The sequence below is a fragment of the Stegostoma tigrinum genome, chromosome 15 (genome assembly GCF_030684315.1).
Source record: "Stegostoma tigrinum isolate sSteTig4 chromosome 15, sSteTig4.hap1, whole genome shotgun sequence".
Taxonomy (NCBI): Eukaryota; Metazoa; Chordata; class Chondrichthyes; order Orectolobiformes; family Stegostomatidae; genus Stegostoma; species Stegostoma tigrinum.
This window is the reverse complement of record NC_081368.1, coordinates 65,616,876-65,638,240: the sequence shown is the minus strand read 5'-3', so window position 1 is coordinate 65,638,240 and position 21,365 is coordinate 65,616,876. Positions and strand designations below refer to the sequence as shown.

Here is a 21,365-nt window from a genome sequence, read left to right as displayed (position 1 = left end):
TGGAGTGAAATCTGACCCTTTACAGCTTGGTCATAAAAACTAAACTAACAATCTAATACTGAAAGAGTAATGAACTGGTCAAGGCACAGTATTTCAGAAGTATCGTAAACTGAGACACTATCAGTTACAAGCTGATAGGTAAGCAGTGTGATTTATATAGTATCTTTGATGAACTGGTCGTAACATGGATTTGATGATTGCCTCATGGTACAGTTACATGACAATAACAAGCCAGGGGGATCATTGGTACAGTGCAGTGCATCCTTTATCTGCATGTCTAAAAGCCAAAAAGACCTAAAAACTGAAAGTCTTTTCAAAAGTAGACCTGAAAAGACTAATAGGTGAGAGTATCTGAAAGCTGAAAATATCCATTATCCGAAAACCAGTTGGTCCTGAGGTCTTTGGATAAAGGATTCCTGACCTGTACAGGGGTGGGGGAATGGAAGGGATCAGTGGGATTTATTTTATTTTGCAATCTTTGCTTTTACAAAATGACAACAAAATTCTTTTGATGGTCATTTTGGTCAATGCATACTGCCAGCACTCCAATTTGTTTTACTGCTACCATGCTGTGAGTCAATTCTGTTGAAGTTGCCACTTTCTTGATCACTTCTTTCTTTATCAGCTCTTCCATCTTCTATCTTTCAGTTTGGCCTTGAGGTCAGCTTGAAAATTCCTTTTTACACTACCATTCACTTTCAGATGATATAAGCTGTAGTCTGCTTTTTTTGTTCCTTTTCCATGGTTTCCTGGGGCTTTTCACAGCACAAAGCAGTGCTGAACATTTCAATATTCCTCTTTTAGTAGCTGTGCTTCGAACCAGCTCTTTGACACTCAATCTCAACTCTACTCTGACATAATGCTACGAGTTCAAAGGCAAACAATCTTGCTTGTACTGTAGCTTTCTTGAACTGGCTGTAAAATGAATAATTCTGGTGAGTGTTTCAAGATACAAATCATATGACTGCATGTCATAATTCAATGAGATGGCTATAGACAACCAGGAGCTTCATATTATGTTTTTATCCCAAATTCCAGCTGTGTTCTTCTGTGGTTGTACATCAAGAATGGGGGTGTTGTCGCTGCTGCCCAGGCCAATATTTACATCTTAACCAATACCACAAAGACTAACCCCAACCCTATCGCAGACATTTTCTGTTTGTGTGAGCTTGGTCCTTTTAAATATTCATCATTCACTGTGAAGTGTTCATGTATATACTGAGATAAAGAAAGGCAAGGTAGAAATGTATGGCTTTCTTTCAACTTCTCCAATGTCAGGTACCTTTAGGTATTTTTCCAGAGTAAAAATGTTTTGTGAATGAACTCCTGCAGGTAGCACAAAAGAGCAAAAATCTTGTAAAACAAAAGGTATTGTAATAATCGGGAGTGACTTAAATCTTCACATTATTTAGACAAGCCAAATTAAGATGAGATTATTTTCATAATAATTTCCTCAATGGAATAACCTTTGTTGAGAGTTATGAAATATTTCCTTAAATGTCGACTCCTTCTTTATTATCTTGCCTTCTTTCTCATTATCTTTCAATTTGATAACTGCGTCTTCTTATTCTTGTAATTGACATAATTCAAATTTGAAATGCGAGTTATTGACCCGCATTCCTCTCTCTCAAACATAATGTAAAGTTCGATCATTGCCGATGGGTTTTTAATTAGAAGCAATATACTTTGGATGATGGAAATATGAAACCATAAATGCAGAAATTACTGGGGAAAGTCAGCAGGTCTGGAAAGAGAAATAGAGTTAATGTTTTGAGTCTGGTTAGGCTCCACTTCAGAACACATTTAATTAATCCTGTCTCATTACACATTACCAATGGGTAGGATCAGAATAATTTCTGGACTGGCTGGGCCTATGCAAATTGGATTTTAGCAAAAAACATAGATTCTGAGAAGTTTGACAGGGTGGATACTGATATTCCCTTCAACAGGAAATCTTGATCAGAGGACCACTGTTTAAAACTAAAGGTCTCTCAGAGAGCCAATAAAGTTTGGAAGTAGATTATTTTCATTCATGCATTCGTTCATTCGTAGAATTTGGAAGTTATTTGCAAAGCCAGCATTTATTGTCTCTCCCTAACTGTCCCGGGAAAGGCGGTGCTGAGCTGTCACTTGGACTCCTGCAGTCCTTGGGAAATCAGGGACAGCAACTGTGCTTTGTGAAAGGAAGTTCCAGAATTTTGATCCAGAGATAAAGAAGGAACAGAAATATATTTCCAAGTCAGGATGGCATGTGACTTGGAGGGGAACCCCGAGGTGGTAGTGCTGCCATCCACCCGTCCTGTCCTTCTGGGTGGAAGAGGGCATGTGTTTGAAAGGTGCTGAGTTGCAGCAGTGCAAGTTCTAGAAGATGCACACTGCTGCCATTGTGTGTTAGTGATGAAGGAATGAATGTTGATTGTAGTGGTGAGAAGCCAATCAAGTGTGGTTTGCTTGGCCTTGGGTGGTGTTGAGCTTCTTGGCTGTTTTTGGAGTTGCTGTGATCTAGGCAAGTGGAAAATATCATATCATACTCCTGACTTGTGCCTTGAAATGGAGGACACCAGAGGTGAGTTACTTGCTGCAGGATTCCTAGCCTTCAACTTGCGTTTGTGGTTAAAATATTTAAATAGCTGAACCAGTTCAGTTTCTGGTCAATGGCAACCCCATGATGTTGATAATGGGAAGAATTCCTGGGGTGTGAATAGCATGTTTTTCTGGATCAATATGTTGAGGAACCAATTGGAGTAAAGGCCATCCTAAATAAAAACCAAACGAGCTACAGGTGCTGTAAATCAGGAATAAGAACAAAGTTGCAGGAAAAGCTCAGCAAATCTGGCAGCATCTGTGAAGGAGAAAACAAAGTTTGCGTTTCAGGTCCGGCGACCCTTCCTCAGAACTCATCCTAGTCTAGGTATTGTGTCATTAAAAAGGAATGATAGGCAACTTGGCTGTTCAAGGCAAAGAGGAGAGAAGAGATTTTTGACACAACTGAATGGCTTGCTAGGCCACTTCAGAGGCAGTTGAGACCCAACCACATTGCTCTGTGTCTGGAGTCACATGTAGGCCAGACCGGGTAAGGATGGGAGATTTCCTCCCCTGAAGCACATTATTAACCCAGATGGGAAGAGTGATCATAATTTAATAGACCTCTTCATTAAATGGAGAGTGGCACAGCTGATTCTGAGATTACAGCCCTGAATCTAAATATGATTGTGTTAGTTGCAAGCTGTCCATGATAAATTGGAAAATGTTACTTAAACAAATGGCAGTGCATAAGCAATGGCAAAAAATTAAAGAGCAGCTGAAGTGTTCCCTTCTGTCTGGGACAAAAATAAATCAGGAAAGGTGGCCTGACCCTGGCTAGCAAGGGATGTTAGGGGTTGAATTAGATCCAAGGAAGGACATACATATTGACCAAAAAAAAATCAGTAGATCTAAGGATTTGAATCAATTTAGATTTTGGTAAAGGGGAGAAAAGTATTGATTAATAAGAGGAAATTAGAGGAAGAGAGTAAATCTCTGGGGACATGCAAACAGATTGTAAAAGCTTTTACGGATAAGTAAGGAGAGAAATTAGTGAAGACAAATGCAGGTCCCTTGCAGTCAGAAACATGGGAAGTTATAATGGAGAACAAAGAGATGGCAGAACAATTAAATACATAATCTGGTTCTATTTTCTGAAGGAAGGGCAAAATAACATCCCAAAAATGTTGGGGATCCCAAGGTCTAGTGGGAGGCAGTAAGTAAACGAAATCAGTATTAGTAGGGCCCTCCCCCCACCTCATCCCAAAAACAGCCAAACTCGTCTCCGCCTCCCTAACCTGTTCTTCTTCTCACCTATCCCCTCCTACCACCTCAAGCTTCACCCCCATTTCCTACCTACTAACCTCATCCCGCCCTCTTGACCTGTCCGTCATCCCTGGGCTGACCTATCTCCTTCCTATCTCCCCACCTACACTCACCTTTACTGGCTCCATCTCCACCTCTTTAACTTGTCTGTCTCCTCTCCACCTATCTTCTCCTCTATCCATCTTCAATCTGCCTCCCCCTCACTCCCTATTTATTTCACAGCCCTCTTTCCCTCCCCCATTTCTGATGAAGGTTCTAGGCCCGAAATGTCAGCTTTCCTGCTCGGCCTGCTGTGTTCATCCAACTCTATACCTTGTTATCTCAGACCACAGAAATTGATGGGTTTAATCCTCAGGCGAGTGGGGGGGGGGGAAGCGTTAATGTACTGAAGCCATCCATGACTGCCGGGCATAACAACTTGTGAGCGTAAGGATGGAAATTTTATTATTTCACTTGTCAAGTTTTATTTCATGACTTGTGGCTAATTGAATGCCAACCTTTACTGTAAGAGGAATTGAAGATAAAAGTAAGGATAATATGCTTCTGTTATACAGATTATTATTGAGACCAAATCTCGAATACCGCGTGAAGTTTTTGTCTCCTCATTCAAGGACGTAAATGTATTGAAGGGGTTCAAAGGAGTTTTATTAGATTTATACCCAAATGAGCAAGTTATTTTATGGAAAGAGGTTGGGAACATAGTCTTTCTTTCTACTTTCTTTAGAAGAATGACAGCTAACTTTAGATTGTTCTTTATAAGATCCGGAGTGCTCTTGACCATGTAGAAGATCAGCACCTCATTTTCTCTTGGGGACTCTGCATCCAAGAATGTTTACCTTTTGTGAGTCCATAATGAGGGAATACTGTTTTAAATTTGGGCGTCGCCCTTTTCAGGACCTAAATGAGGGGCAAAAACAGAATTTGCTGCAGAAGCTCAGCAGATCTGGTAGTATCTGCGGAGAGAAACCAGAGTTAACATTTCGGGTCGAGTGACTCCTCGTCAGATCTCTTCCTCTCAGCCTTTCTGAGGAGGGATCACTGGGCCCAAAACATTAACTCTGACTTCTCTCCTCAGATGCTGCCAGACCTGCTAAGCTTCTCCAGCAAGTTCTGTTTTTGTTTCTAATTTACAACATCTGCAGTTCTTTCGGTTTTTATTTCCTAAATGAGGCAGATTTTGTTTTCTCGGAGTTGCATGACTTTGCAACTCTTCCACTGGGAGTGATGGAGGTGAGTTAATTGAATAGTTTTAAGATGAAGGTAGGTATATTCTTAGGGGGTTCAGAGGTTATCAGGTAAACGGCAATGTGGATTTCAGAACATAAACAGAAAAATGACCTATTCCTTCTCCCAATTTATATCTTTATACCTATTTAGTGTGCCGCTTCTAAAAAGTGGGCACTTTTGTTTGAGCTCAACTAAACATAAAGAGCTACAGATGTTGGAAATCAGAACAAAAATTGCTGGAGAAACTCCACTGGTCTGGCAGCATCTTTGGAGAGAAATTGGAATTAATGTTTTGGGTCCAGTGCCTCTTCCTCAGAACAGAGTGTGACGCAGAAAAGGTAGATATATATGTTGAAAATGGAGGGCTGGGGCAGAGGGAAGTTGCAGAGAAAGAGTACACAACAGGTGGAGATAGAGCCCAGAGAGAGAGAACTACATTTGGACAGACAAAGCAATGGATAATGAGTGATAATGGGAACTGCAGATGCTGGAGAATCCAAGATAACAGTGTGAAGCTGGATGAACACAGCAGGCCAAGCAGCATCTCAGGAGCCTGCTGTGTTCAACCAGCTTCTCACTTTGTTATAAAGCAATGGATAATGTTTATTCTGAGAAAAAGAAAAGCTACTAGTGTCAACCATTAGTGGGTGAAATGGGGTGGCTGCGACAAAAGCCGCCAATGTGATGATGAAGTCTGGTGTGCAGGGGCTTAGGATAAGGTCATGGTAGTGCTCAAGCCCGAAAGTTGAACTTGATATTAAGTCCAGAAGGCTGTAGGGTCCCCAAGTGGAAAATGAGGTGCTGTTCTTTCACTTTGCGCAGGGCTTTGCTGCAGCACTGCAGCAAGCCCAAGACACAGAAGGTGAACTCACTGTGGGCTTACCATCCCCACATTTGGTCATCACACCCACTCCAATTTAACCTGCTCCCTCACCCGCCTGCCCTCACCCACACCTCCCCAACCTGTTCTTCTCTCTTTAATCTACTGCCCAACACAACCTGCCCCTCTCTCACCCAACTTGCCCATCTCTGCCCCTACCCCTAACCTGCCTTCTAGCTCCACCCACTCCTAATCTGCATTCTATCTCTTACTAACCCAATCTGCCCTTCTCTACTTCTCTCAACCTGTGGCCCACTCTCCCCTAAACCTACTCTTTCTCTGCCTGTCTCTCTCTCTTTCACACCTAACGTACCCCCGTTAATTGCCCCACTCTCTGCCCCAAACTGTCTGTCCCAAGCTTTCTATCCCACCTGCCCCCCCTCTCCTCCTGCTGACCCTCATCCCCATTAGCTCCTGTCTCCCCTAACCTGTCCTATCTCTCTCATTGGATCCCTTACTGACCTCCACACTGACACTTACCTTGCTCCCCAATTATCCATGAACCCCAACTTCCAACTTGGGCCCTCACTCCACTTGCCCTCTCTCTCCCCGCCATCCCCACTACCGATCCCCCATCCCATCTTGCCCCACCTCTCCCATCCCATCTTGCCCCACCTCTCCCATCCCATCTTGCCCACCCCCAAATGCCTCCTCTCTGTGCTACGCCGACTTGTTCCCCACTTGCCTCTCTCTGCCCCACGCTCATGTGTTTCCCTCTCCCCCACGTGCCCCACCTCCCCCACGTGCCCTCTCTCTCTCAATCCCCATTTTCCCTCTGTTTCACACTGACTAGAACATCCACTTCCTCTTGCCCTCTCTCTGCCCACATCCACTTGACCCCTCACACCCCCACTTGCCCCTTCTCCCCCACTAGCTTTCTCTCTGTCCCAGCCACACTTGATCCTTCTCCCCCATCTACTTGCCCCCTCTCTGTCTCATACCCACTTGAACCCACATCCCCACTTGCCCTTTCCCACACCCACTTGACGCCCCCACTTACCCTCTCTGCCCGACACTCACTTGACATCCCCACCCCCACTTGCCCTCTCTGCCCCATACCCACATTTGCCCTCTCTACCCCACACCCGCCGCCAAACCCCCACATTCACTTCACACCCCCGTCAGCGCTGTGACGGACAGCCCGGCCACCGGTCAGAGCCTGGCTCCCGCTGGGAGGAGGCGGCGTGAGGCTGGGAGCTGACCAATAGCTGTAGCGGAGCCGGAGGGGGCGGGGTTGGTCTTATTCCCCCGCCCGCTCCACCCCCCCACCCCCAGCCTGCCCTAGCCCTCGCCTTGGGGAGAGGCGGGCTCTGGGCGCTGGGCGCTGTGCTGTGTTTGCTGCTGTAATACTGTTGCCTGGCACGGTCGAAACACAGGGAACTGTCCCCCAGGTCCGTAAGTAGCGAGCCTTTCTTTGTAACCTCTGAGTAAGTAGTAGTAGTGGCTGGCTGGGTTGGTTGGTAGATAGGGAGGTAGGGATGGAGGGGGTGTGTGTGTTTGCGTTTGCCCTTGCCCTTGCCCTTGCCCTTGCCCCTCCGCTGCGCTCAGACAGACAGACGATGTGCGTGTTTCTGGGGTGTTGGGGGGCGAGCTCCCAAAAGGGACCTAGCTAACAACCCACTGGGATCCAGCCAAGTCCGAGGAGAAGCCATTCTGCAACTCCTTAATTTCAACCTACCCGGGAAATGCCAGACGCTTTCTTTCCCCCCCACACCAAACTGCCACAATACTCTGGAGGAGTTCTGAGTGTAGTTTGCTCAGGAAAGTCGAAAGTTTGTTTGTGCGTTCAAGGCGCCGGTTATCAGTATCTTGTCTGCCACGTATAACAGCCAGACGTGCACACTTTTTCTTTACTTGGAAAAACAAAACACTCCCGACTTTTAAATTTTTTGTAAAACAGAACTGTGTGTTGGACAAAAAGTCGGAACAGGAATCTCCACTCAGACTTGGGTTCCATTCAATCTCTCTTTCTCCCAGCTTGCTCTGCTTTTGTTTTAAAGAGAGCAGGTACACTCGCCCGTTTTTTACTCATCAAGTGCTTCCATCAATAGTTAGTTTCTTCTTTCCTCTCTCTTATTGAGGATGTTGGAAGGCGGTACTTGCTACACCTTTTTGTTTTAGGATTGGTTTGCTTTTCCTGCAGCCACCAGTGTAATTATTGGGTATTTAAATGTTAAGCTCGTGATTATAGAGGAAATGGTTGAGATTCCTCTGCTGCTTGATTTTTTTCAACTACAAAGCCTTTAGTCATTGCACGAGGGGAGCTGAGGACTGGCATTTGCCTGACAGTGGGGCATTAACTCCTTACACTGTGCGGTGCTTCATGTGGAGTTAAAGTCATGGGAAAATAAATGGTTTGTTGATGGACAGTATTATTTGATTTGAGATAAAAATGATGCAGGCTAGATCGAAGCAATAGTGTTTTTCAGTGTTACAGTCCCTGATGGAAAAAAATCTCTTGCACTCAGAATTCTGAGGAGTTGCTGTACTTAGAGAATTGCTTGATAAAATGAGGTAACACCTTTTATTGTATCTGTCTGTCTAATTTGCCTTTTGAACTGCTATAGTGTTAATTGCTGTTTTGGGATATCTTGGGAGCATTAGGTTGGTGTGACATGACTTGTTTTTAGGCGTGGCAATTGCAGGTCATGACCTGGCTCATCATTTGATGAGCGCTGAGATAACAAGGTGTAGAGCTGGATCAACACAGGCCAAGAGCATCAGAGGAGCAGCAAAGCTGACGTTTTGGACATAGACCCTTCGTCAGAAAAATCTGACTGGAGACTGTACTTTTTGTTGGAAGGAAATATTGTTATATCTAGGCAAGAAGTTGTAGTATGATGTTGAAGGTGATGAGCATTCTGATAAGGCAAAGTGAATTTGTTGAATCATAGAGCTATACAGCACAAAACAGATCCTTTGGTCCAAATCCTCCATGCTGACCAAATATCCTAAATTAACTTAGTCCCGTTTGGCTCATATCCCTCTATGCCCTTCCTATTCATGTGCCTATCCAGATGCCTTGTGAATGTTGTAATTGTACCAGCCGCCTCCTCTACCTTTGGTAGCTCATTCCATGCACTCACCACCCTCTGGGTGAAAAGATTATTCCTTAGGTCTCTTAAATCTTCTCTCCTCACCTTATTCCTATGTCCTCTAGTTCTGGACTCCCCTACCCTGGTTAAAAGACCATGGATATTCACCCAATCCAAGCCTGTCATGACCTGAACCTCTGAGGCTACCCCTCAGTCTCTGCGCCGGGGAAATAACCCCAGCCTGTCCAGTCTCTCTGTATAGCTCAAACCCTCTGAATCTGACAATATCCTTGTAAATCTCTTCTGTACCTTTCAAGTTTAACCATATCTTTCCAATAGCAGGGAGACCAAAATTGAACGCAGCATTCCAAAAGTGGCCTCACCAATATCCTGGACAGCCACAATATGACATCCCAACACTTGTAGCCCAATCGCTGCTGCTGCTGCCACCACGAATGGGTATGTCAGCACAAGACTTCGATATGCGGGTGATGGGCTGACCTGGTTGACCACAATCTCCGGTTGAGCTGTTTCCACTAGTGGAGCAGGTGGTCACACCTTTTCTGACCTATCCTCCAGCAACTGAGTGTTGACCTAGCTGGGATAGGAAGGGATTAAGCAGGTAATGCTTTATAGTGGTGGCTTATTAGAGACAGACGTCATCGATTCTCACCCACTCTAGGGCTTGAGCATCTGACTCGGACTAACACTTGACTATTATGGGTGTCATATTACCAGAGATGCAGTGCTTTAGGTGAGATGATAAGCTGCCATTCTGTCTGTTAATGAAACATACTCAATGTGCATATTTTTGAACAGAAAATTTGAGTTTCCTGGCTAGCATTCCTTCCTGAATCAGTGTGCTGCCAACTTAATTGGTTGTTCAACTAATTTTTTGTGGCATCTTTCATAGGACTGCCAGTTCTGGTTGAATATAACCTGGTAATGTTCTGAAAGATGACCATCTGTTTGCAACTTGTCGATTCACACCAATCCTGTGTGAATTTACAAAGGAATTCAGTTCCTCATTTCCTAATTGGGTGAGTCTCGTCTATGAGTAAAATCATTGTTAGTTACAGTTACTGGACGGAAAGTAAAACAACCGAAGATGTTCGTGGGAAGGGGAGGAAAATGCCATTTATTTTAATACTCTGATATTTCCCTATATTTTGCTTGCAACAGTGCTCGGGTTATTAATTTTTAAGTCCTGCTTTAAAAAGTTGAGTAACAGCTATTAAAAAACAAGTCACGTGGTACAGTGCCACACAAATTGTGGAGATGAGAGCTGAGCAACTTCAGAGGGACATTGACAAGTTGACCAACTTGTAAGGTAGTAATTTTTTTTGTAGAAGAAACACACAGTAGAGGGTCCATAGTACAACTTTTGAGGGAAGTGCAGGAGCAGAGGAACGTTAGGGTTCAAGTACGTAATTCACTCAAGTTGGCTAGGCAAGTTGAAAAAAGATTTTTAAGAAGGCTTAAAGGATTCTTGGGTTTGTAAATAGAGACATGGAGTATAGTAGCAAGAAAGTGAGGATACACCTCTACAAATCATTGGCCAGACCACATTGAATCATAGAATCCCTATAGTGTGGAAACAGGCCATCTAGCCCATTGAGTCCACACCGTCTCTCCAAAGAGCATCTCACCCAGATTCACTACTCCTGCCCTGTCCCTGTATTTCCTATGGCCCGTAGTACGCAAGTGTTAGTCTGAGTGAGATGCTCAAGCCCTAGGGTGGGTGAGAATCGATGACCTTCTGTCTCCAACATTCTACACACTCTTGGTCACCTATTGGTAATTTAGCATGGCCAGTCCACCTGACCTGGACATCTTTGGGCTGCAGGAGGAAACTGGAGCAGCTGGAGGAAACCCAAGCTGACATGGGGAGAATGTGCAAACTTAATGCAAGCAGTTGCCTGCGGTTGGAATCAAACCTGGCTCCCTTGTGCTATGAGGCAGCAGTGCTAACCACTGTGCCACCATGCCGCCCCTTTGGGAATATGTTGGGAGTGTTGTGTTCAGTTCTGGGCACCATCCTTCATTTAAGGATGTTGAAGCCCTGGTGGAAGTGCAAAGAAGATTTGCTGGAATGATGCATGGAAAGATGAAAGATTGGGCTTTTTCTCCCTGGAGCAGAGAAGATTGAGTCGATTATGCTGAGATGTTCAAAATTTTGAACAACTTCAACAGGATAAAGAAAGATGGTCTGTTTTTGCTGGTCGGGAAGTCGGTAACTAAGGGGGTGGTTGTATTCTTTAGACTGTCAGCGAGTGAGCTGAGGAGGAATGCCTTTACTTGGAGTTGTTAGGATTTGAACTGCACTGCCTGAAAGAGTGGTTGGGGCATTGGGAGATTTCAAAAGAGAACTATATATCTGCAAGTGATCAGAGGGCTGTGTAGATAGGGCTGAAGAGTGGGACTAGCTGGGTAGCTGTTTTAGGAACCGGTACAGACATGATGGGTCAAATAGTCTACTTCTAACCTGTAAAAGTCTATGATTTTGATTTAAAATTTTTTATCTACCTGTGCATCTCGGAAGTTGGATATTAAGCAAGATGCTAAATGTGATTGTACCAACCACAGTGGTTTTCCATTGTGCAAGGTTCTTGCAAAATAAAATTCTAGAATAATTGCATTCTTGCAGCTGACAAGTGATTTTTTTTTTGGTTTGTCTTCTGTTTGGCTTAACCCAAGGTTTAATAACAGTGGCTTATGTTCTGTACATGAGGTGAGCAATATGCCCGTTGGGTGCTTCAGCACTTGGGGTGTAGACCTCCTGTAAGGGTTAGGGCGGGAAGTTTGGACTCAGTGCTGTCAGAGTGAGTGAGTGACTGAGTTTTAGACAAGCTGGACTTGTGGTTGAATGGCAAGCTTTGGATGAAGCTTTCAGAGGGTTTGGAAGTGTTTGACTGTGGATGGGTTGGGTACAGATGGAGTGGGTGTTGTGAAAGCAAAGTTCGACATCAAAGTGAAGGGCAGGGCTTTACTAGAATAGCACTTGGGATCCCAAGTGAGGTTGCGAGATCTTGGGGTACCAACGACTGTGGTGTAGTTGGTACAAAGTTGCAGCAGCCGTGTTCAGGCAGACCCTAGGCCTGAGAGAGCTGCCTCAATTTTCAAGGTATGAGATGAGGTCCCAATGCAAGTATGTTTGAGAAGCACTTGTCTAGGGTCAGTCTGTAATGATCCAAAGTTAGTTAAGGCTGAGTGGTCAGTGACTGAGAAGGATAGATTCAGTGGCAAGTGCACAAAGATTTTGCAGCTGCCAAGATGATGCTTGATGATTGGCAAACATTGTAGCTGTTCACAGCTGACCATCATGTGGGCTTTCTGACAACACAGCACTGATTTTTGTTTTCTCTTTGTGTGTGAATTTAGTTGTTGATTCTTTGCTGTTAGACACAGGCTGAGTGAATACTTTGTAAGCTGGATGGAATTGGGATTGAAGGTGCGAAGTATCCAGCTGTATCTATTACAAAAATCACTGGATTTTGGGTACCATGTACCCATTATTGAAGCTGCTCTGCACTCGTGAAGTTTAGTGATGGTGTACAACTTAAGGAAGTGAAGGGGGTCAGAATTGAATTTTAGGGACATCCTGGTGGCCGCTTTGGCTTCCTCAGCCATAGCCACATTGCAGGTATAGTTGTTGGGACGTGTCAAACTCGGAACACTGAGGCAATGGCGTGGAGGTGAACCACTGATAAAGCCTGTGCGGGTGGGCTGGAAAATGGTGTGGTTAACTGCTGAGGGTTTCACCTTTGTAATTCCAACCGTAAAGCTGGCTTAAAAGTGTGAAAGTTGCTTTGTGTAATTTACTCTTTGTATCGGTTTCGGAAAGTAGTAGGGGTATTAGAAATGATCTGCTATTAATCTCAGTCAAATACACACCTTGAAGTGGGTGTCTGTATTGTTGGTTATGAAATGAGCACCCCCTGGAACATTATGCCCTTTTATCATTACGTCATATGACACACTTTTTAACTGAAATACATGGTTAAGGCTCAATAACAGGTTTCAACCATTTAATTCTCAACTTAACGCCATCGCAGACTGGTTTTTGAAGGAATCTAATTGAGCAATGTCCCTTCTCCCTTTTTGAGGGACTCTGCTGCATCTTTTGGCTTCATCCATGGAATATAAATATCATTTTCAAAAAAAAGGCAGTCTTAGATACAGTCAGTGTTCTAGTATCTGGAAATTCAGTCAATTCATTCACTGTAAGCTTCCAGTGACAACAAAGAAGTAAATAGCCAAATGATTGGTTCTGTATGTTTTGAGGAACAAATATGTAGCAAGACTCCCCCACTGTTCTTTGAATAGACCATTTATTACTTGTATGTACTTTCAGCAATGGAATCATTGCCTGCACTTGAGAGTGGGTGATTTCATAGTTTCACATCTTATTCCGAGGATGGGCTCTTCAAGGTGGCAGCACTGGCTCTTCACCGCTGAACCAGAATGTCAGCCTAAATTATTATGGCCCAGATTTTCTGATGACCTGACCATAGTTCAGATTGTAGATGGAAGTTTCACAAAGGTATCTCATGAAATCGTCTGTTGCAGTAGGTTCTGAAGGAATTGCCTGGCAAATTGATGATTCCATTGGATGAAGACGGCAGGCCAAGCAGCATCTTAGGAACACAAAAGCTGACATTTTGGGAAGGGTCTAGGCCGGAAACGTCAGCTTTTGTGCTCCTAAGATGCTGCTAGGCCTGCTGTGTTCGTCCAGTCCCACACTGTTTGTTATCTTGGATTCTCCAGCATCTGCAGTTCCCATTACCTCTGATTCCACTGGGTGTTTCCTCTATGTTCCTCACCTGATCTGCAGTCCACCCCCTCCCCCCACCAGCCCTTACCCTATCACTGCATCCAACAGCCCCTCCCTCCCAAATCTGGCAGCCCGAGTTCTCCACCCACCTTTAGACACTGCATGATCTGCTTAACACCCTTGCCTCCTACTCACTTGGTACTCTACCCCTCTGCCATCCTACCTCAGTACATTTCTCCCTGCTTAGCTGGCACCCTGCTTGCTTGGCCCCCTACCCATTACCCAACTGACATAGTACTCTGTCTGTACCTGGCACTCTACCCTCCCGGTGCCCTAAACTTTCACTTAACCTGATGTACCTAAAGCATTTGATAGCAGCTGTCAAAGTGGCCTCAAGGACCACTGCACTTCAGAAAATAGCAGCTGACTGTTTTGCTTTGAAAGGGGAGAACGGTTTGCCTTTCCCTGGTAGTTCAGCTGTACAGAAAAATAGTGAGTGGAAGTATGGCTCCACGTTTCCAGAGAAGCCCTGATGGGTATCTTCAATCGGAAATGCAGAGCACTCTCTCCTTTCTTCAGTTAAATGAAAATGGATGGATGACTGCTCCTTGGAAAATTCAGCCCTATGTAATCCTCTGATGTGGATATAATACCCACAACCACATTGTCCTCACAAGTGCATGTGCTGCTGCAAAACCACTCTGTGTAATTTTTGCCTGAATTTTGAAAAGCCTAAAACACTAGTGTCCTGTCTTCCATATAATGCAAACCATCCACTGTTTAGTGTTAATCACTGCCAAATGCTGAGGACTTGGGGTCATGACCTCACAGATTTTGAATGTAAATTGAGTGTTCTGCAAATGTAAATTTGCTTTCAGATATTCTTTGAACTCAGCTGTTTGCTTTGTCCAGTGCGCTCATGTAAACTGATTTAATCATTACCCTAAGTTAGGGATGGGGAAATAAATGCAGACTTGGTCAGTGGCACACGCATCCTGAGAGTGAATAAATCACAATATAAATGTTAGATAACAAGGTGTACAGCTGGATGAACACAGCAGGCCAAGCAACATCAGAGGAGCAGGAAAGCTGATGTTTTGTGTTTGGACCCTTCAGAAAATTGGAGTCCAGACCCGAAACGTCATCTTTCCTCCTCTGCTTGGCCTGCTGTGTTCCTCATCACTACGCCTTGTTATCTCAGATTCTTCAGCATCGGCCGTTACTACTATCTCTGAAACAATGTAAATGTTGGTTGGCTCTGTTTTGTTTGAAAAACTTTCCTGTAGTGATTTGAATTCAAATTAAATACTGTATTTACAATTGGATCTGGTGCATTGTTCCACAGTGTGGTTTACTAATTAGATGCTCTGTGCTGTTGTGACTGAAATTCTACGTTCCATTTAGTCTGAATTGTAGGGAGGAGCTGAATTGCATTCCACAGGCTCTGATGTATTTGGCGTTTTCTCAGGATGGGCCTGTTTCATGGGCTGTTCTAGGCCACAGTTCTCCATCCCAAGGAAGTATCAAAAAGTTCATATAGCTGTTTGTTCACCTAATGATTGTGCCATTAATTAAACTCATTTACTCTGGAATGTGCAAATAGAAAAGCTGAACTTGCGTGACCTGGTCAGTTGTTGCTGGCCTGAGAGTTTCATGATTTTGATACACAAGTCAGGGTTAAGTCTGTTCACTGCCTGAAACCATACAAGCACTTTCTGAAACTTGTTGCTTCAGATTTTTGTAGCTTGGACTTCCAGTTGACTAGTTAAGCTACTAAATTGGAGAGGGGATGAAAGGGGGCCTTTGTTTAAATATTTGTTGCAGCTAATCTGTAACTCTATACAGTACACTTACTTCAGTTTGTTGCTCAGGCAGTGCACTTCAAGCAGGACTTACCTCTATCATCTTCCAGTTAGGCTGCAAGTTATAGCTTTTATATTGAGCGAATGTTGAGTAAAATGTACAAATTATGCATGTTTAACAAACTTATGGCTGTTTTAAAATTTTAAACCTGCAATTTTCAGCAGTGACTAATACTTTGTTTAGGCTACACCCTACTTGCTTTTCTAGGATGTCTTAAGGGTAGGTGTGTCAATGTTCAGACTGCTAACAAACGAGTGTTTTCATTCTGTGCTGCTGACAAACCTTGGTACTTCATGGGGAGAGTAGAATCAAAAGACAAAATGGGCACAGGATTTGTTGGGGAGATTTAAGGAGTAGTGTGGTTGAGGAGGAGTGTCTTAAATAGGACCTTTTATGGGAGGTGAGAGTGATGGAGAGCCCTGGGGATTCCAGTGCATCCTGTCTTGGTGGAGCTCGAAGCATGGTCTTTGGTGAGTAAAGCGAAGGGCGATGCACAACATCAATTGTAGAGTTTGAGAGATTGCCCTTCAAGGAGTTTGCTCAAGATGAGGAAGGATGAGGTTGTGAAGGGCTGGATTGGGCATTCAAAGCATTAAATGTTGAGAGTGGCATTTTAGATGAACAGGAATGAGTGGTGAGTGAGTGGAATCTGGTGCAGGAGAAGGTATGGACTGCCAAACTTGGCATGGTTTGAACTACTTAAGAGTAGAAGGATGGGAGGCTGGCCAGAACAAGGCAGGAACATTTGAGTCATGAGATGACAAAGGATGAGTGAGGATTACAGTTGATTTTACTGTGGCCTGTAACGATGAAGAGGAAATGGGATGAGTCACTCAACATCAGGTCAAATTGAATACTGGGATTGAACTACTGTGTATTGAATTCTGAGCAGTTTGGACGGTCTAGTGGTTTCGACAGTGCAGTATGGCACGCTGGTCTTCTAAGGCTGTCCGTAGATCTTCCAGCCTGGGTCAGACGAGTTGTTGAAAGAGTCCTGTGCAACAGACAATATTATTGAGCCCACCTTAGGTAAGGGAGAAGCACATGGTAAAGATTAGTTAGTGGATGAGCATATGATAACCCTGATGCATACAACTGAGCTGTCAATAGCCAAACCTCGCAAATTTGTCTACGGTATGACATGTGTGTGGCCCCAGGTTCCAAGCTTCCACATTCTGTATTACAAAGTTGATGGATGCCTGCACCATCAGGCGTCTTGTGTTGAATCTCTTTGAAGAAGCGCATCCAGTGCATTCCACCTCCACAGTGCCAGTGCCAAAAGAGATTTGCATATCTACGTGGATGCCCAGAGATTGAAGCATGATCCCAACCCAATATATTCAAGGGTGACTCCAGAAAGGACTCTCTCCTTCTGGGAAACATCTGATGAAAACGGTATCAATCCATGAACTGTGCTTGCTGGATTTGAGGGGCACTGCTGCCACTATCCTATCTGGATGTCACCACTTGCCCTATTGCATTCTCTGCAACAAAGTGCTGTGCACGTGTTTGATTATGGGTGAGCACACATGCCTTGTTGACGTTCACAGCAATGGATGATGTAACCAGAATTGTCTGGTCAAGACCTGGCTTCCTGTCCTGACTGCATCACTACCTGATACAGTCATCCGCTGACGAAACCCCACTAGCTGGCTGAAGTCGTTGTGCTGCTCTTCATTTGCAAGATTCCTGAGTAACGTTTACCAGCAAGACATCCTTTGGACCAAGCAATCGGAGCCATTGAAAGTCATTTTCCTTGTGGGAAATGCCATCCTTTAAAATGGCAGGCTTTGATCTACCATAGAAAAAGAGATTCTTGCTAAGTAGCCTCCGGAATAGGCAGCGCACTTGCGCACTCAACTTCTCTGTGACTGAGGCTACAATCCAAACCCCTTTCAGATTAGTTTCCGATCAATCTGAGTGGAGATATTCTAACGGACCTCTGGAGCAGGTGGGGCATTCCCACCGAACTACAAGAGTTCAACCAACCCGATGAACTTGTGGAGTTTCACCAATAATACTGCACGTCATGGTGGCTTACCCCCTCTACAGATTCACTAGAGAACTAATCATCTTTAAGCTCAGTGAATGAGGAGATTGCTTGGTGTGACACTAAATTGTAGATTCCAGTTAGCTACAAGTTTCTGCACTAGATGTGGCACAGTGCTAGTGTCCCTACCTCTGGACCAGGAGTTTAGGGTTCAGGTCCCACCTGCTCAAGCAGTGTCATCACATCTGACCAGGTTGACTAGGAAATATAGACGTCTAGCCAAGTGATGTTTTCTCAGTTTTTTTTTAAGAGGTGCCCTGTTTTTGTGCTGTACAGAGAAGGTTCTAGGCCTGAACTCCTAATTTAAGCAGATTTGGCTGACATAGGGGTGACCATAAGAATAGAAAATGAGTATTAATAGGCCATTTGGCCTGTTGAGCTTCTCTGCCCTTTAATAGGATGGTGGCTGATCTAATTCCACACACCACCTTCACATCAGCTCTGATCATGAATGGGTGCTGCCACTTCCGCTGTGATCTCCCAGAATTTTTTGTTTTCACTACCTCCCTGTCTGCTCTCTATAGCCACTGATTCCCTGTGTGATGAAAAATCTGCCTACCCTGTACTACTTGGAGGCTCATTGCTCTAATGTGGGAACCATGGCTGTCACACTTTGTGCAGTGAGATTCCACAAACAGTGGATGAGTTAATTGACCAGTTAATCCGTTTTACTAATGTTAGCTGAGTGACAGGTATTGTCCAGGCCAGGAAAGCCCACACCCATGTTCTGCTTTAAAATGTTAAACAGTCCAATTCAAAGCCCAGCTGAGAGGGCAGACACAACCGTGGTTTGGTGTCCCATCCAGAAGACACCCCATTGGTGGGGAGTGTGGCACTCCCTCAGTGCTGCGCTGGTGTTTAAATTACATTTTTGTGCTTGAATCTATAAATGAGGACTTGACTCACATCCTTGCTGATTCACACAAGTGAGTACCATCATTTGAGTCACAGCTGACAACTAATTGTAGCTAATTGCCCTGAAAAATCGTGCAAGCAACTGAACAAAAAAAACTTTGAAAATTGGACAGCGTCTTTCTCAGGTTTAATATAGCGCAGGTACATGTTGGCACATTTTGTATCAAGATTATCTTTGAATAAGGTTCTGACTGTGTAACTTATTAAAAAAATTTTAATGACTGAATTGATGAACTTTCTGTAATCTCTTAAGGCAAGTCTACATCATTGCTCTTGCAATCGCCTGTTTCAATTGACAGCAATGATGTGTGTTTGCTAGCTGGATGCCCCTTCACTCTCTGTTTTCCCCACTGCCTGTTTTCAATCAAGGAGAATGAGCTGAGCTAAAAGTTTGTTTTTTAATCTGTGCATCATATCTCACCAGCTCAAGGTGTTCTGCATCGTCTTAGTTGGTGTAGAGCCACCTTAGCCAGTAGTGAAGGTATCATTACTGTGATGTGATGTAAAATGCATTTTCATAACTCAATGTATAAAAGAAAAGGAAGTGTTTTGAAGTTTACATTGTGCTTTTCACAATCTTGGGACATTGCAAAGAATTTGACAGCCAGTTATGTACTTTTGAAGATTGAATGCCGCTGTAATGCAGAGAACATGGAAACTAATTGATGTATAGTAAGCTCCAAAGCACAATGTTGCAAAATTGCACAGCTAATCTGCCTTGCATATTTGGAATAAGTTTTTGTATGGTCATTTTATCCTGGAAGGTATTGAACCTGAGATTGATGGAAGTGTGTGTTGGGCATTGAGAGAAAATTGATTCCCATGTTTTACTGAAATAAGTTCTCCGCTATCTTTTTTTTAAAACTTAAAACTTAAAATGCTTTCATTTCCTAAGAACCTCCAGATATTTCAAAATGCCTAACAACCTGTCAATGCATATGTAACTGTGGGAGCTTGCTATGCTTCACTTTGGTTACTTCACTTCCTACGTTACAATGACGTGATAATGACCGTAGAATATATTCTGTAATGTTAACTGAGAGAGAAATATTTGTCCAGATACTAGGTAAGACTCCACGACTCCTCTCCAAAAGAGTGCGATGGGATGTTTTGCATCTGCCCCTGCAGATGGATCAATGCATTTAGCATCTCCTCCAAATGATGCAACCTCTGCACTGCTCATTTAGTGCTTACCTTGACCTTTCCATGCTGAAACCCATGTTGAACTAAAGGCTTGAATATTGTTTCCAAGTTACAACTCTGCTCCTTCTACATAAATCACATCCCATTTCATTAATTGTCCACAGGTAGAGCTTAAATATATTATGTTTCAGGACATGGTGTGGCTTATTCCATGTCACACAACTGCAAGTACAATCAAAGGAGCTGCCTTGAAACTTAACTCTGCAATATTTGAAAGGAAACACTACGCGCTTGAGTTTTGCATTTCCCTCTGGGCTTCTCAGTTGTATGTTGGGCAGTGCATGAACTGGTGTAGGTTTCAGCCAGGGTTAAGATCTGACCCTCTCAATCCCAGCATCATGAAGGGCCGTTCTTGCCTTGGAGCACTTTGGTCTTTTGCAGGTGATATTGTCTTAACAGAATTCTGAGGTGCTGATTTGACTAGTGTAGACAAGTTCTTTTTCTTCTCGAATTATATGAATTGGAAAATACAGTTTTTACTTGTGTAGCAAAAGCACGTTTGATTACACAGGGGAGGTGATTTTAGTTGAATTCTCATTTACAAATGTTTCGATCCAAATTGCTACTTTTTAAGACTCCTTTAGAAGTGGTGTAGCAGCAAAATAATTACTTACTGTAATCATATGACTTTGACATAAAAGCATTATAGGAAGAAAAATCTGTAACTACTGTAAATTATCCAGGGAATCTCGCTTTTTTTTAAATGTTGAATTGTAAGAAATGCTGATCTCTGTAACCTGGTGCCTCTTGACATGGAAACTTCCAAAAGGAAATGAGCTGCATGGTTGGCAGACACAAGGCAGCTACAAAGTGATGAGTTGGAGGGTAAAGATAATCAGTGCACAGAGCGTCTCGAGGAAAATTTACTTGCAGTAATTGTGCCCACGAAATGTTGGTGGATCCACCTGCATGACTATAGGATATCTTGTGCAATTCTGTAATTATAGGGAGGAATCCGGAGGGTGGTTGAGGTTACGTGAGCCATAGTTTTCTTTACTCATAAGACTGTTGGAGCAGAAGTAGGTTATGCATCCTGTCAGGTCTGCTCTCTCCTATTCAGTGAGATCATGGTTTGTTTGATAATACTCAACTCCATTTTCTGCTGCGCCCCCTCCCCTTTCAATTACCCTTGATGCCCTTAATGATCAGAAATCTGTCCATCAGTTTTGGCAACCCTCTGTGGTATTTTTGTTTAAAAATGCCCATGGCAGCCTGATGTACTTTCAGAATGCTGACAGATCACGTCTGAGACTCTGCCAACTTAATCCCTTTGGTGTTTCTGTCTTAACAGCAGCATAGATATGTTAATAGTGGAACCACAGTGATCTCTAGTGGTGGGGGTTTGACCCTGGGAGTGTGGAATGTTGCCTCCTGACCCTGTGAATTCTCATGGTTTCCAGTCAAATGTGATTTGAGGAAATGACCAATTACCAGTTACCACCTTACCACCAATACTACTCCACACTGAAAAAGGGCAATGCAATACAAGTGCACAGAATGTCTTCTGGGTGGGACGTTTCAATGTCTGTTACCAACAGTGGCTGAGAAGCGCCACTACTGACAATTAGT

General features: G+C 43.7%; 1 protein-coding gene across 4 annotated transcripts in view; it reads left to right on the top strand.

Annotated features, from left to right (window-relative positions):
* The first annotated feature begins 7,265 nt into the window (after positions 1-7,265).
* pls3 (plastin 3 (T isoform)) overlaps positions 7,266-21,365 on the top strand; it is a 100,778-nt gene continuing 86,678 nt past the window's right edge. The window contains exons 1-2 of one of the 4 annotated variants that reach the window (XM_048544674.2): positions 7,288-7,347; positions 9,905-10,031. The gene's annotated coding sequence lies outside the window, so the exon portion shown is untranslated. Of the gene's footprint in view, positions 7,352-9,904; positions 10,032-21,365 lie in introns of all 4 variants that reach the window. The other 3 variants (XM_048544671.2, XM_048544673.2, XM_048544675.2) reach the window with 3 other exon arrangements.